Below are 13060 nucleotides of genomic sequence, written 5' to 3'. Positions count from 1 at the left end.
CTGTGCCCCGCAACGGGAGAGGCCACAACAGTGAGAGGCCCGCGTACCGCAAAAAAAAAAAAAAAAAAAAAAAAAAAACCATACAGGGGCTTCCTTGGTAGCGCAGTGGTTAAGAATCCACCTGCCGGACTTCCCAGGTGGCGCAGTGGTTGAGAGTCCGCCTGCCGATGCAGGAGACATGGGTTCGTGCCCCCGTCCGGGAGAATCCCACATGCCCCAGAGTGGCTGGGCCCGTGAGCCATGGCCGCTGAGCCTGCGCGTCCGGAGCCACAACAGTGAGAGGCCCGTGTACCGCAGAAAAAAAAAAAAAAAAAAAAAAAGAATCCACCTGCCAATGCAGGGGACACGGGTTCAAGCCCTGGTCCGGGAAGATCCCACATGCCGTGGAGCAGCTAAGCCCCTGCGCCACAACTACCGAGCCTGCGTGCCTGGAGCCCGTGCTCCGCAACAAAAGCCACCGCAGTGAAAAGCCCGCGCACCGCAACTAGAGAAAGCCCGCGTGCAGCAACGAAGACCCAACGCAGCCAAAAAATAATTAATTAATTAAAAATAATAATAATAAAATAAAAAGCATACATACATTGATTTCGTAATGAAAAATAATAAATCATTTTTAAAGAGACCAGTTCTGTGTCATTAAAGAGCTTGTTACTTTTGGAAAAACTTTTTTGGGTTAACTTTTTTATATGTAATTTCAAACACAGAAAAACGGCACGAATTGTAACAAGAACTCATACACCCTTTATCCATGTTCACCAATTACTTACATTTTTGCCTCATTGGTTTTATCATTCTCTAGGTAAATAGTTCCCAATTGTGCACTTCGTAGCTATTTTTCCCCTGTCCAGGATTACAGGTTGCAGTTGTCATGTGTTTTTTAGTTTTCTTTTATCTGGAACAGTTTCTCAGTCTTTGTCTTTCATGACTTTAATATGTAGGAAGAATACAGTTCAGTTATTTTGTAGAACGTTCCTCATTCTGAGTTTGTCTAATGCTTTCTCATGATTAGATTCAGGTTATGTGTTTTTTGCAAACAGACCACAGAAGTGATGTGAGTCCTTAGTGTACCATCTCAGGAGGCACATGAGGTTGGTTTGTCTGGTTTGTGATGTTAACTTTGATCCCTTGGTTAATGCGCAGTCTGCCAAGTTTCTCCACTATAAAGTTACTATTTTTTTCCCATTGTAATTAATAAGTAACTTGTGGATCTTTTGAAGATACTTTGAAATTGCATAAATAACCTATTCTTCATCAGACTTTCACCAGTGAATTTAACATCCACAGATATCTCAAGAATTATTACCTAACAGCCTAGTCATGATTGTAACTTACTATTTACTACATTTCAAACAATGCACATGCGAGAGGTTTCCTGTTTCATGGAGTATAATCAGAAGCACTAGGTTAATTTGCCATCCAGATTATTCTTTTCCCTGCCAGCATCTACCTCAGTGCCTGCCATATATTAGCAATAAATTTTTAGAATTAACAAAGGAAAAACATCCCCAAACACACACACACATACACAAACACCCCAAAAAACAAAGACTGAAAAATTATGAGTTCTCACCAATGCATTGTGGCCGCTTGTAGAACCAGAAACTTGTAAATATAAGTTATAGTATATCCAATTTATTAAAATTGTATCTTACATTTCAAATTTAAGTTTAAGTGGGAAAAAAAATTCAAAAAGGGAAAGAAAAATCCTGAGAAGGGTAACATATGGGTAGCTGCAATCCCATGTGTGACCACCAGATGCCGGAACAAGCTAAGTAGCTACTATGGGACAACAGACATCCGTGTTTGGTCTGAATTAGGATGGCCTCAACAATTCTCAGCAAGACCTGGGATTTTGTCACTTTGTCAGGTGAGCCTGGGTCAGTCAGTTCTGGGCAAATTCAGAGTAGACTGATGTTAGAAAGGAATTCACAAAAGAGATTTAGCTAAATAGGCAGTGACTTAATTCTTGAGAATTCAATTTATGTATATGACACAACATTATATGCCGTATATGTTACATATAAAGTAATAAATAATAATCCAATTGGAAATATATGTTATATATTACATATCAAGTTATTACAATTCAAGTTATGTTATTCTTTATGACTTTTGTGTGTCAAATATTACAGCATTAAAGCTAATTTTTAAAAGGAAAGACAGAGTAAATCTCTTCTATCTGCCAACTCGATACAGGATTTATCTGAATTATTCAAATAACATAGATCAAATTATTCAAATGACATTGATTAAGTGGAAGGGTTTTTTTTAAACCTCAATTATCCATACTTTTGCCATTTCTGTCCTTCTTTCTCTCAAGCAGAGAAAGAGGATTCAGATCACCTGAAGAAACAAAGTATCAAGAGAATGGTGGTTACTAGGGACTGGCAGGTAGGAGAAAAGGGGAGATTTGGCCAGGGTATAAACTTGCAGATAGAAAATGAATAACTGGGGACCTAGTGCACAGCATTGTGATTATAGTTAACAATACTGTATCATATAGTTCAAAGTTCCTAAGAGACTAGATCTTAAATGTACTCACCACCAAAAAGAAATGAAATTGTGTGAAATGATGAAGGTGTTATCTAACACTGAAGAGGTTATCATATTTTGACAGAGAAATGTATCTAATCAACTGGCTGTACACCTTAAACTTATACATGTTATATGTCAATTATATCTCCAAAAAAAAGAGGATTTGGGTCAAACTGAATCAATGGTAATGGGACAAATCTAAATCATGCACCACCTGATAGGATGCAATCAATGGAACGAAGTACCACTTCTGTGATATTCCTGCCAAGGATGCATGACCTGGATTTAACTGTGAAGAAACAAGAGAGAAACCAAAATCAGGGACATGCTACAACGTAACTGGCCTGCAATCTTCAAAAGCACATGTCCAGTTCATGCAAGTCACAGAAAGACTGTGGAACTGTTCCAGATTAAAGAATATTGATGAGACAGGACAACTAAAGGTCATGCGTGACTCTGGACTTGATCATTTTGCTTAAAAAAAAAAAAAAATTGGAACAGCTGTGAAAGCTGAATGGAGCCTGAGAATCAGGTGGTAATAATGTACCGATGTTAATTTCCCACTTTGGATGGCTGCCTTGTGGGGCTACAAGGGAAGGTCCTTGTTTGTGGAAAATACACACCCAGCTAGGGGTGTTGGGGCAGCCACTTACGCTAAAGCAGTTAAGGAAGATAAAGTATTTGTACTGTACTTGAAAATTAAGTTTGCAGTTGTTTAAAAATCATCAAAAAGAGAATTCCAAAAGAAGTCAAAGCAGTTAAAAACACACCACGATTTCCTGGCCTGACTCAAAGGTACTGAATGAGAACACTGGAGGTGTGGCCTTGAAATGTGTTTGTGAAAACACAGCCAGGTTTGGAAAGCAGCTACTCCCGTGGCCCAGGAAGAACAGCCTGTATGTGCAGACCAATTTCCTTTCATCCGTTCATCCAGACAGTCACTGGGGCAGCTCATAAAAAAACTGTTCCATACAAGTTGACTGGTTACAATCAGCCTCCACCCATCTCTGACCTGTTTGTTTTCCATTCCTGACATTAAACTGGAGACTCTCTCCCGTTTTTTTTTTTTTGTCTTTTGGTTGTCTTTTTAAAATTTATTTTTGACTGCATCGGGTCTTTGTTGCTGCATGCGGGCTCTCTCTAGTTGCAGCGAGCGGCGATGGCGGGGGGTGGGGGAGATACTCTTCGTTGCAGTGAGCGGGCCTCCCACTGCAGAGCACAGGCCCCAGGCGCGCAGGCTTCAGCAGTTGCGGCACACAGGCTCAGCAGCTGTGGCTCGTGGGCTCTAGAGCACAAGCTCAGCAATTGTGGCGCACGGGCCCAGCCACTCCACGGCATGTGGGATCTTCCCACACCAGGGTCCAAACCCATGTCCCCCACGTTGGCAGGCGGATTCTCAACCACTGTGCCACCAGGGAAGCCCCATTTTGTTTTTTTATTAAGTAAGTAATTTATTTATTTTTAGCTTGGTTGGGTCTTTGTTGCTGCATACAGGCTTTCTCTAGTTGCGGCGAGCGGGGGCTACTCTTCGTTGCAGTGCGCGGTCTTCTCATTGCGGTGGCTTTTCTTGTTGTGGAGCACGGGCTATTGGCGCGGGCTTCAGTAGTTGTGGCACACAGGCTCAGTAGTTGTGGCACACGGGCTTATTTGCTCCGCGGCATGTGGGATCTTCCCGGACCAGGGCTTGAACCCGCGTCCCCTGCATTGTTAGGCGGATTCTTAACCACCGCGCCACCAGGGAAGTCCCTCTCTCCCATTAAAAAAAAGGACTACCTTTAACAAGAAAACTAAGAACTTCTTGAAAAGTGTTCATTTCAGTGCACTTCCCAAATCAGCTCTGGGGCACCTGGCCTCCATTTGGTTTCTGTCAGAAAAGCAGGACTTCTGGGAGCCTCAGCCTGGTCCAGGGCCACACTCTCAGTATTTTATGGTCCCCTTTGCTCTGACTATTAAGACACAGCCCCAGGTTACAGAAGCTGTGGTCCGTGGTGGGGGCCCTGAAGGGGGCCTCCTCTCCCCCCTCATGACCCACAGGTAACCTGATGGAGCTCTCCTCTGCTCAGCACAAGGACCGCTGCCTGTTTTCTTTTCTGCCTGGATCCAACACTGCTCCAGCTTCCCCTAGACTTTATGCACCCACACAACCCCCAAAAGACACTTTGGGAAGTCCTGGGAAGGCCACCTTCAATAGGACCATACAGAGGCTTCAAAAATTGCTTCCTATGGTTGCATGCAACTCTGAACATACTAAAAGCCAATGCATTGTGCTCTTCAAATGGGTGAAATGTGTGCCATGTGACTTATAGCTCAATAAAGTTGTTTAAAAAAATTGCTCCCTGCCTGCCAGTCCAGCCTCACCCTCTGCGATCCCACCCTCATGCCGTGGTTCAGCCTGGCTGCACTGCTACCGTTTTCTGAACATCATTCTTCCCGTGCCTCTGAGTTTTGCAGATACTCTGCTCTTTCTCTCCCCTACCATGCCCATCTGGCAAATTTCTACTCGCTCTTCGAATCTTAATTTCAGTCCTTCATCTTCTGCGAAGCCACCCTGACTCCCCAAGCAGAGGAAGTTCCTTTGTCCTCGGGGCTTCCTCAACGCCCTCTGCATCTCTCTGTCCTGAGACTTTCTACCCCATTCTCGTATCTGACCCACTCACGGTTCTATGAGTTTCAACTCCAACACAGGGACGAGGACGGGGTAAGGACTTCAATGGAAGGCTGTTATATGAGTAAAAAGAGAAATGATAATGGAATATGGGCTGCAGCCCAGGAAAGCAAGCTTGGATCAGAACCCTGGGCTGGCAAGGATACCATAACGGGGCTTCCCTGGTAGCGCAGTGGTTAAGAATCCACCTGCCAATGCAGGGGACACAGGTTCGAGCCCTGGTCCAGGAAGATCCCACATGCCGCAGAGCAACTAAGCCCGTGTGCCACAACTACTGAGCCTGCGCTCTGGAACCTGAGAGCCACAACTACTGAAGCCCGCACACCTAGAGCCCGTGCTCCGCAACAAGAGAAGCCACCGCAACGAGAAGCCCGCTCGCCGCAACTAGAGAAAGCCCGCACGCAGCAACGAAGACCCAACTCAGCCAAAAATAAATAAATAAATATTTTTAAAAAAGGATAACGTAACGATCCCAGGGGTCTCAAGGGAATAAGTAGCATGCTACAAAGGAGGCAGTCTTTAATGTAAAGCTCACCTCCTTTATTGCATAGTCCTAATAATAGCTACCATTTATTGAGCACTTAAAATATGACAGACACTATTCTAGGAACTATACGTACTGTCTCATTGCTTTAAGGAACTCATTTTCCCCACCGAAAGTCCCAATGTCCACACATAGTCCTTCCTAAAACTGATCCACCTTAGACTCCATATGCAGTGAAGCACAGAATCTCCTTTCCCACCTAAGGGAGAGTCTGTGAGAGCCAAGAGAGAAACTGCAGAAAATATCAAAAGTGGAGATATTAATTTCACCACACAACAAATTTCATGGCAAAGCCCCATGCCTTAACTATGTATCTACCTTAAAATTATGTAAAAGTATAATTTTGAAAAGGTGAAAAACAAATGTAGGAAGAAGAACAGCGGTTCATTCATAATTGTCATAAAGAGGAAATAACCCTTTTTCCATCAGCAGAGAGATGGGAATACCAGAGAGCACTGAACAGGGACCCACGCTGACACTCTCCTAGATGTGCTGGTAAAGGAAAGTCTGGCACAGAAGAGTAAGTGGCTTCATCTCTATGAGGCTCTAGAAAAGGCAAATCTAATCAAGTGTAGCCTGGGTCCCAGACGGGAGCTGACTCGGAAGGGGCACCGAGACTCTTTGGGTTGGTGGTCGACGGCGGTTGGGTTGATACTCTGACTGTGGCAGTGGTTTCACAGGTATATACACTTAGCAAACCTCACTGAATTCTACTTCTAAAATGGACAGTTAGTGTATGCAATAATGTATTCAATAAAATTGATAACAAATATATAAAATGAACCCATATTAAACTTAACTCCTTAATTAAGGAAACAGCAGGCTAATAAAGCTGTTTCCAAAAAAAAAAAAAAAAAAAAAGCTATGAGAGAGAGAAGGAAATATATTATTCCCTGAAAGAAATAATATAAGAATAAGACTGTAAAATGAATACAAAATAAAGCTGAGTCTTGGAATGTAATCTTCTCATTTGCATCTCTCTAGGATAATATTCATTTGCTTTGCTATAGCTCAAGAATCTTGCATTATAATCAGTTTTCTAGAATATAATGCCTACCCTTACAACTTTATAAAAGCCCCAGATTACACCACCAGACTAACCCTGCAAAACACTCAGCAGGACACAGTAATCTCTCTGCCTCATGTCTAAAATTTGGACAATTTTTCCTTACAATTAGAATCCTCGACATGTGTAAAAAGCATGTTGGGAAAAAACAATCTTCTATGAAGCTCCTCCTCCATTTTTACTGTTCTCAGCAATGAGAAAGGATTTGTGAGTATTTTCACTTTCCTGCAGCTCAGTCTGTAACTCAGTTGCATATTTTATATGATTTCAATGAGGGAGGAAGAGAACAAAAGTTTCCTTTTGAAAAAAAAAAAGATTTGCTTTTGACAAATCAATGTTACATTTGGACATACATACTTTTACCTTACAATAAGTTTCAAGACCATTATTCAGACTCATAAGATGATTATTTTCATTAACATTTCCCAAAATATCATTGGCTATTGTAAATGTATACTAATTTTTTTACCTTGGCAAAGGTGAACTGGAATTAACAATACTTCCATTTTCCCAGCCTCTTCTGAGCATGTTGGGTTAAACGAGGTGCCTCTAAGCAAAAGAGTAACACGTAAATTTAAGCATCATGTGCTAATTCTTGGTATTACTGCCCTGAATTTTGAACTTTTAGCGTACTGCCCAGAAATTAAGAACATGAATGATTCTAACAACTTGGAAACAAATCATTTTGCAAATTAACTGTTTCAGTTACTTTCTTTCAGCAAAATCAAAGGAAGACCTGCTGAGTTGTTAGTTGAAAATCACTCAAAATGATTTTTGATCTTATATCGCCATCTGATTTTTGTTATAAAAGTTTGGAGAATTGAGAGACACTGCTATAACATAATTTTCTCTATTCCCATCTACATTAATGTGAACAAGAGTCTCAGTACTTACACACAAAAGCTAAAACTCGGGATCCGTCTGGTGCATAATCTCTCCCATTCAAGCAAACAATAAATGTCAATATTTGTAGGTCCATAAAATAACTTAAAAATATTTATTTCAATAAGAGATATATTTCCAATAAAATTTACCTTTATATTAATTTAATAATTATCAAAATAGATAATATATTTATGATGTTTTAGTCAATTGTGTGGCTCAGAGACTTGTGGCCACTGGGAAGGCCCGGTCTCCCAAGGGAGGCTGTCTACCCTCAAAGCAGCCCCCACGTCAGGCTGCAAGGGTGGTCACCCCTGCCGTAAGGCAGGCCACGCTGCTGCTTTGTGGTCTGCCAGGGTTTGTGCAGGAGGGCTGGAGCTCCAGGGACCAGACGCCTCGAGCATTTCTCCTGGCTGGAGAGTCTAACTAGGGCCAAACTCCCAGCCCCTCCATCGCCAGGCTGATGCAGTTTTTTTAAAAAACACCGGCTTTCTGCAGAACTTTGCTGCATTATCAGATTTGGATGCCAGCCGCTGAGAGCTCTCCTAAGTACCACTCCTTCTTCCAACTGAGGTTGGGGGTGTCAGCCCTGGGAACAGCGTGTACTGGAAATAAATTGCCTTTTAGAGGGACATGTCTGAGCCAGAGCAGTCAGGAAAAAGTGGGTCAGCATTTGTTGTTGTTTTTTTTTTTCTTTTTAAACAAGTACACTCATATCCAGAGCTTTATTTTGGGCACAAAGACAAGTGAACTCGGCCTTTGCAGGGCTCTACCGTCCTGCCTGCCTTCCAGCTGGAGACCACGGAAAGTGATCCTGCACGTTGATTCAGGAGAACAGGGCTGGGGGCCCCACGCTTGTGGATCACCTCAAGGCCAAGATGAGAACCAACACTCACTCCAGTGGATAGGGAGTTTGAGGAGAGTATCATTTCCCATTGCTGTCATAACGAATTACTACAAGTTTACAGGCTTAACACAAAGTTATTAGCTCACAGTTCACAGTAGTTGGAAGTCCAGTCCGTTTTCCCAGCTCATCTGAGTTGCTGGCAGAATTCAGTTCCTTGCGGTCGTAGGACTGAGGCCCCCATTTCCTTGCGGGCTGTCGGCAGGGACGGAAGTCCGGCTTCCAGAGGCTCCTTCCTCCATTGGCAAAGCCAGCAATGCCTGCTTGAGGCCCTCTCTTGTGAGTCTCTCCTGCCTCTTCTTCTGTCCTCCAGGTTCTCTGACAGACTGTCTTCCTCTTCCTCTTCTACGGGCTCAGTGTGATTATAATTGGCCCAGCCAGATAATCCTGGATAATCCCTGCAACTCATGGCCTGTAACTTTATCATGGCTGCAAAGTCCCTTTTGTCGTGTAAAGTGGCGTATTCACAGGCAAATGTGAATGGGGACCATTGTTCGGCCCGGCCCACCGCAGGAAGAAGCAGACTCAGTGACCGGATGACAGCCACCATCAGGGAGCTTGTTTGGACTGTCCCGGTTTTCTACTGACCCCTGCCCTGCCCTGTGCGCACACATTACCTCCAGGAGGCTGTGCTCGGAGGTCGGAAGCAGCGTGCCCAGGGTCCCAGAGCTGGTTAGAGGCAGAGCCCGGGGCTGTCTGGTTTCAAGGACCAGAGGGGTCATGTCAGCCTACAGTTAGACAGTGAGGCCAACACAACCTACCCCAGAGCCTGCCGTGGGCTGGGGTGTACGACTGGCCAACAACCTGTCCGTGTCACTGTCCCCGCTGCCTGATGGCCAGCTCCCGCTCAGGCTCCGAATGTTCCAGGTAGGTCCTGACCTAGAACCAGGACACTTCAGGTGGGGACAGCAGGGGTTCTGGAGCCTCCACCAGCCTCCAGTGCTGGCTCTGCCACCTACCTGCTGGGTGACTTCTACTCTCCATACGACAGAGCTGATGACACCACCGCCTCATAGAGCTGTCAGGAGGGCAAACGAGGGAAAGCAGAGCCTGGCAAGTAGTGGCGACTACGTACGGGTTAGCTGTTACTGTTATTTTTTCAGAGCTCAGAGTCAGCAAGAGCTGTGCCTGAGTCCCAGCTTGCGCGCTAGCACGTGTGACTCGGGCACGTGACCCCAGCTGTCTCAGCCTCCCTGCCTCACGTGCAAAATAGAGACAGTACCGCTGACCTCAGGGGCCTGGTGGAGATTTCATGCCTCAGGGCCTGAACAGGAGGGGCTCCTGCCACTGCCCAAACTTCTTCTCCCCACCTGCTCACAAGGCTGATTTTATCTCATCACGTGCACTTTGACTAAGTCTCTCTCACCTCTGTGATCAACACAATAAGCACTTCCTGGGGATCCACTAAGTGCTGGGGCCTGTGTTGGGCTCTGCAAGGAGGCCTAAGTAATCAGGCCCAGGCCTTGCCGCCCGGGAAGGGGGCAGAAGGACATTCAGCCACCTCTGACCCCTGGGGCTTAACAGAGGCTCACAGAGGGTGCAGAAAGGCCAACCAAGGAGGCAGTGCTGGCCCTTGGTGCGGGAGGAGTGTGGGCGGGGGAAGGGCAACAGAGGAGAAGACACAGCAGCATTAAACCAAGGAGAACGTGTTACTTCCTCCCAGCCACTGGGAGTGAGACTTGCTCTTCCGGTAGGAGAGACCCCCTGATGGTGTATGGGGTGCTCAGGGCTTTCTGGAGGGATGCTCTCTGCTACAAAGAACAGAAAAGCCTAGGACCTGGCTTTCACGGTCAGGACCTCCACTACATCACATTACAGAAGCCGGGTGCAGGCCAGGTATTTCAGGGGCCTCCCGTCTTGGTGCTTGGCTTCTCTTTGTGTGACCAGTGTCCCTCATGGCTGCAAGATTGGTCGCAGCAGCTCCAGGCCTCACACCCTTATGTTTCAAACCCAGAGACAGGAAAAAGGGATTGTTCTGTCTCAGACCTCTTTTTTTTAAATGGAGATATGATTCGCATAAATACAATTGTACCATTTTAAAGTGTACAGTTCAGTAGCGCTTAGTATATAACCGTTTCTAAATGTACAACTCAGTGGCACTAAGTATATTCACACTGTTGTGCAACCGTCACCAACATCCATATCCAGAACTCTTTGCATCTTGCAATACTGAAATTCCATACTCATTCAACAATAACTGCCCATTCCTCCTCGCCCTTAGCCCCTGGCAAACACCACTACTTGTGTCTATGATCTTGATGACAGGCACACCTTTTTTTTTTTTTTGTGCTTCTCTTTATTACGCTTTGCAGATGTTGCATTTTTTACAAATTGAAGGTTTGGGTCAACCCTGCATAGAGCAAGTCTATTGGCACCATTTTTCCAACAGCATTTGCTTACTTTGTATCTTTGTGTCCCATTTTGGTAATTCTCGAAATATTTCAAACTTTTTCATTACTATATACGTTATGGTGATCTGTGATCAGTGATCTTTGGTGTTACTATCGTAATTGTTTTGGGGCACCACGAACCGCTCGCATATAAGATGGTAAACTTAGTCGGTTGTTGAAATGACAACAAAGAATTTAGACTAGGACATAAACTCAGTTGATAAAGCAGTGGCAGAGTTTGAGAGGACTGACTCCAATTTTGAAAGAAGTTCTGTGGGTAAAAAGCTATCAAGCAGCACTGCCTGCTACGGAGAAATCGTTTGTGAAAGAGTCAGTCAATGCGGTGAACTTCTTTGTTGTCTTATTTTAAGAAATCGTCATGGCCACCCCAGCCTTCAGCAACCACCACCACGATCAGTCAGCAGCCGTCAACACCCAAGCAAGACCCTCCTCCAGCAAAAAAGATTATGACTTGCTGAAGGCTCGGATAATAGCACTTTTGGCAATAAAGCACTTCTAAATTAAGATATAGACCTTTTTTTTTACATAATGCTATTGCACACTCAATAGACTTTTATGGTACAGTGTAAACATAGCGTTTACGTGCACTGGGAAACCAAAAAGTTTGTGTGACTCGCTTTGTTGCCATATTTGCTTGATTGCAGTGGTACAACTGAACCCACAGCATCTCTGTGGTCTGCCTCTAAGTTCTCCTTCGGCCTTTAAAGACCCTGGTGATTACACTGGGCACATGGATAATATAGGATAATCTCCCTACATTAGTGTCAGTTGATGGGCAACCCTAATTGAATCTGCAACTTTCATTGCCCTTTGCCACACAACCTCACATATTCACAGGTTCCTGGGATTAGGCTGCAGCCCTTCGAAGCCTGGGTCTGGGAGGATTTATGCTCTTATTTTATCACTCCTGAAATAAACCTACTTTAGTCGATATCTTCTATATAGATTCAGGAGAGAACACTCAAAAAAGTGTTATTTCCACAGAAAATTCATAGCTGAGCCTGGGCCCTGTGTTCTTCTGTCTCAGTGTTGAGGGTTTTTTTCGGCAAAAAAAGATGCAGAAAGAACAAGAAGACCCACCTAGTAGAAAGAACCCAGTCTTCGGAGTCAGCGAGCCCTGAATTTTTTAATAGGTTTTCTCATTAAAAGGCACAGAGTTCATTTCATAAAATGGGAGAAGATGGTTTCTGAAAGCAGGCCTGCTTGGATCAATTTAGTAATTCAAAGAAGGATGTTCTCAGGCACTGTGGCCCTGGCATTTTTCATTTGATTGTTGATTGAAAGAAAGAAGAAGAAAGGCTTATTTTTCTGATTTCTACTTGGGGCCCTTGAAATAAACACGCTCTGGATGAGCCTTAAATTCCTTTCCCCTGGGACACTGTGAATCTTAAGTGAATCACTCCCATTCTCTGAGTATTTACTAAGTACCTACCATGTGCGAGGCCCGGCACTGGGGAAACAAATGAGCAAGAAATGGTCCCTGTCTTCCAGAACTCAAGGGTGGCCTTGCATTTGTTAAATGCGTCAGGAAAGAAACGGGGATGAGATTTTTTCAGGACATTTTTCCTTCCCTTAAACATGGGTATGACTTAGACCATGCTTATCTCCCTTCAGACTGAAAATACCCAGGGCGCCCTCCTGGGAGGGATTACAAGTGTTTTCTGTCAAATGTGACTCTTGGGCCAGGACAGCCAGGGGAGCCTGCTGAGAAGGGTGGATAAGAATGAAATACACCCAACAGCAAGGGCTGACATTTAAGCCATATTTTTAAATCTTAAAATGTATTGCGGGAAATATAAAAATTAGAGAAAGAAAAATATTCCATAATTGCACTTCTATAACACAACCACTGCTAGCAATTAAATGTATTTCCTTCTACTAGTCTAAGGAAGAGATCAACCATTAAAAGGAGCAAGAGAGGGCTTCCCCGGTGGCGCAGTGGTTGAGAGTCCGCCTGCCGATGCAGGGGACGCGGGTTCGTGCCCCGGTCCGGGAAGATCCCACATGCCGCGGAGCGGCTGGGCCCGTGAGCCATGGCGGCTGAGCCCGCGCG

The sequence above is a fragment of the Physeter macrocephalus genome, chromosome 15 (assembly GCF_002837175.3).
Source record: "Physeter macrocephalus isolate SW-GA chromosome 15, ASM283717v5, whole genome shotgun sequence".
Taxonomy (NCBI): Eukaryota; Metazoa; Chordata; class Mammalia; order Artiodactyla; family Physeteridae; genus Physeter; species Physeter macrocephalus.
Note: the sequence above shows the minus strand (reverse complement) of the source record.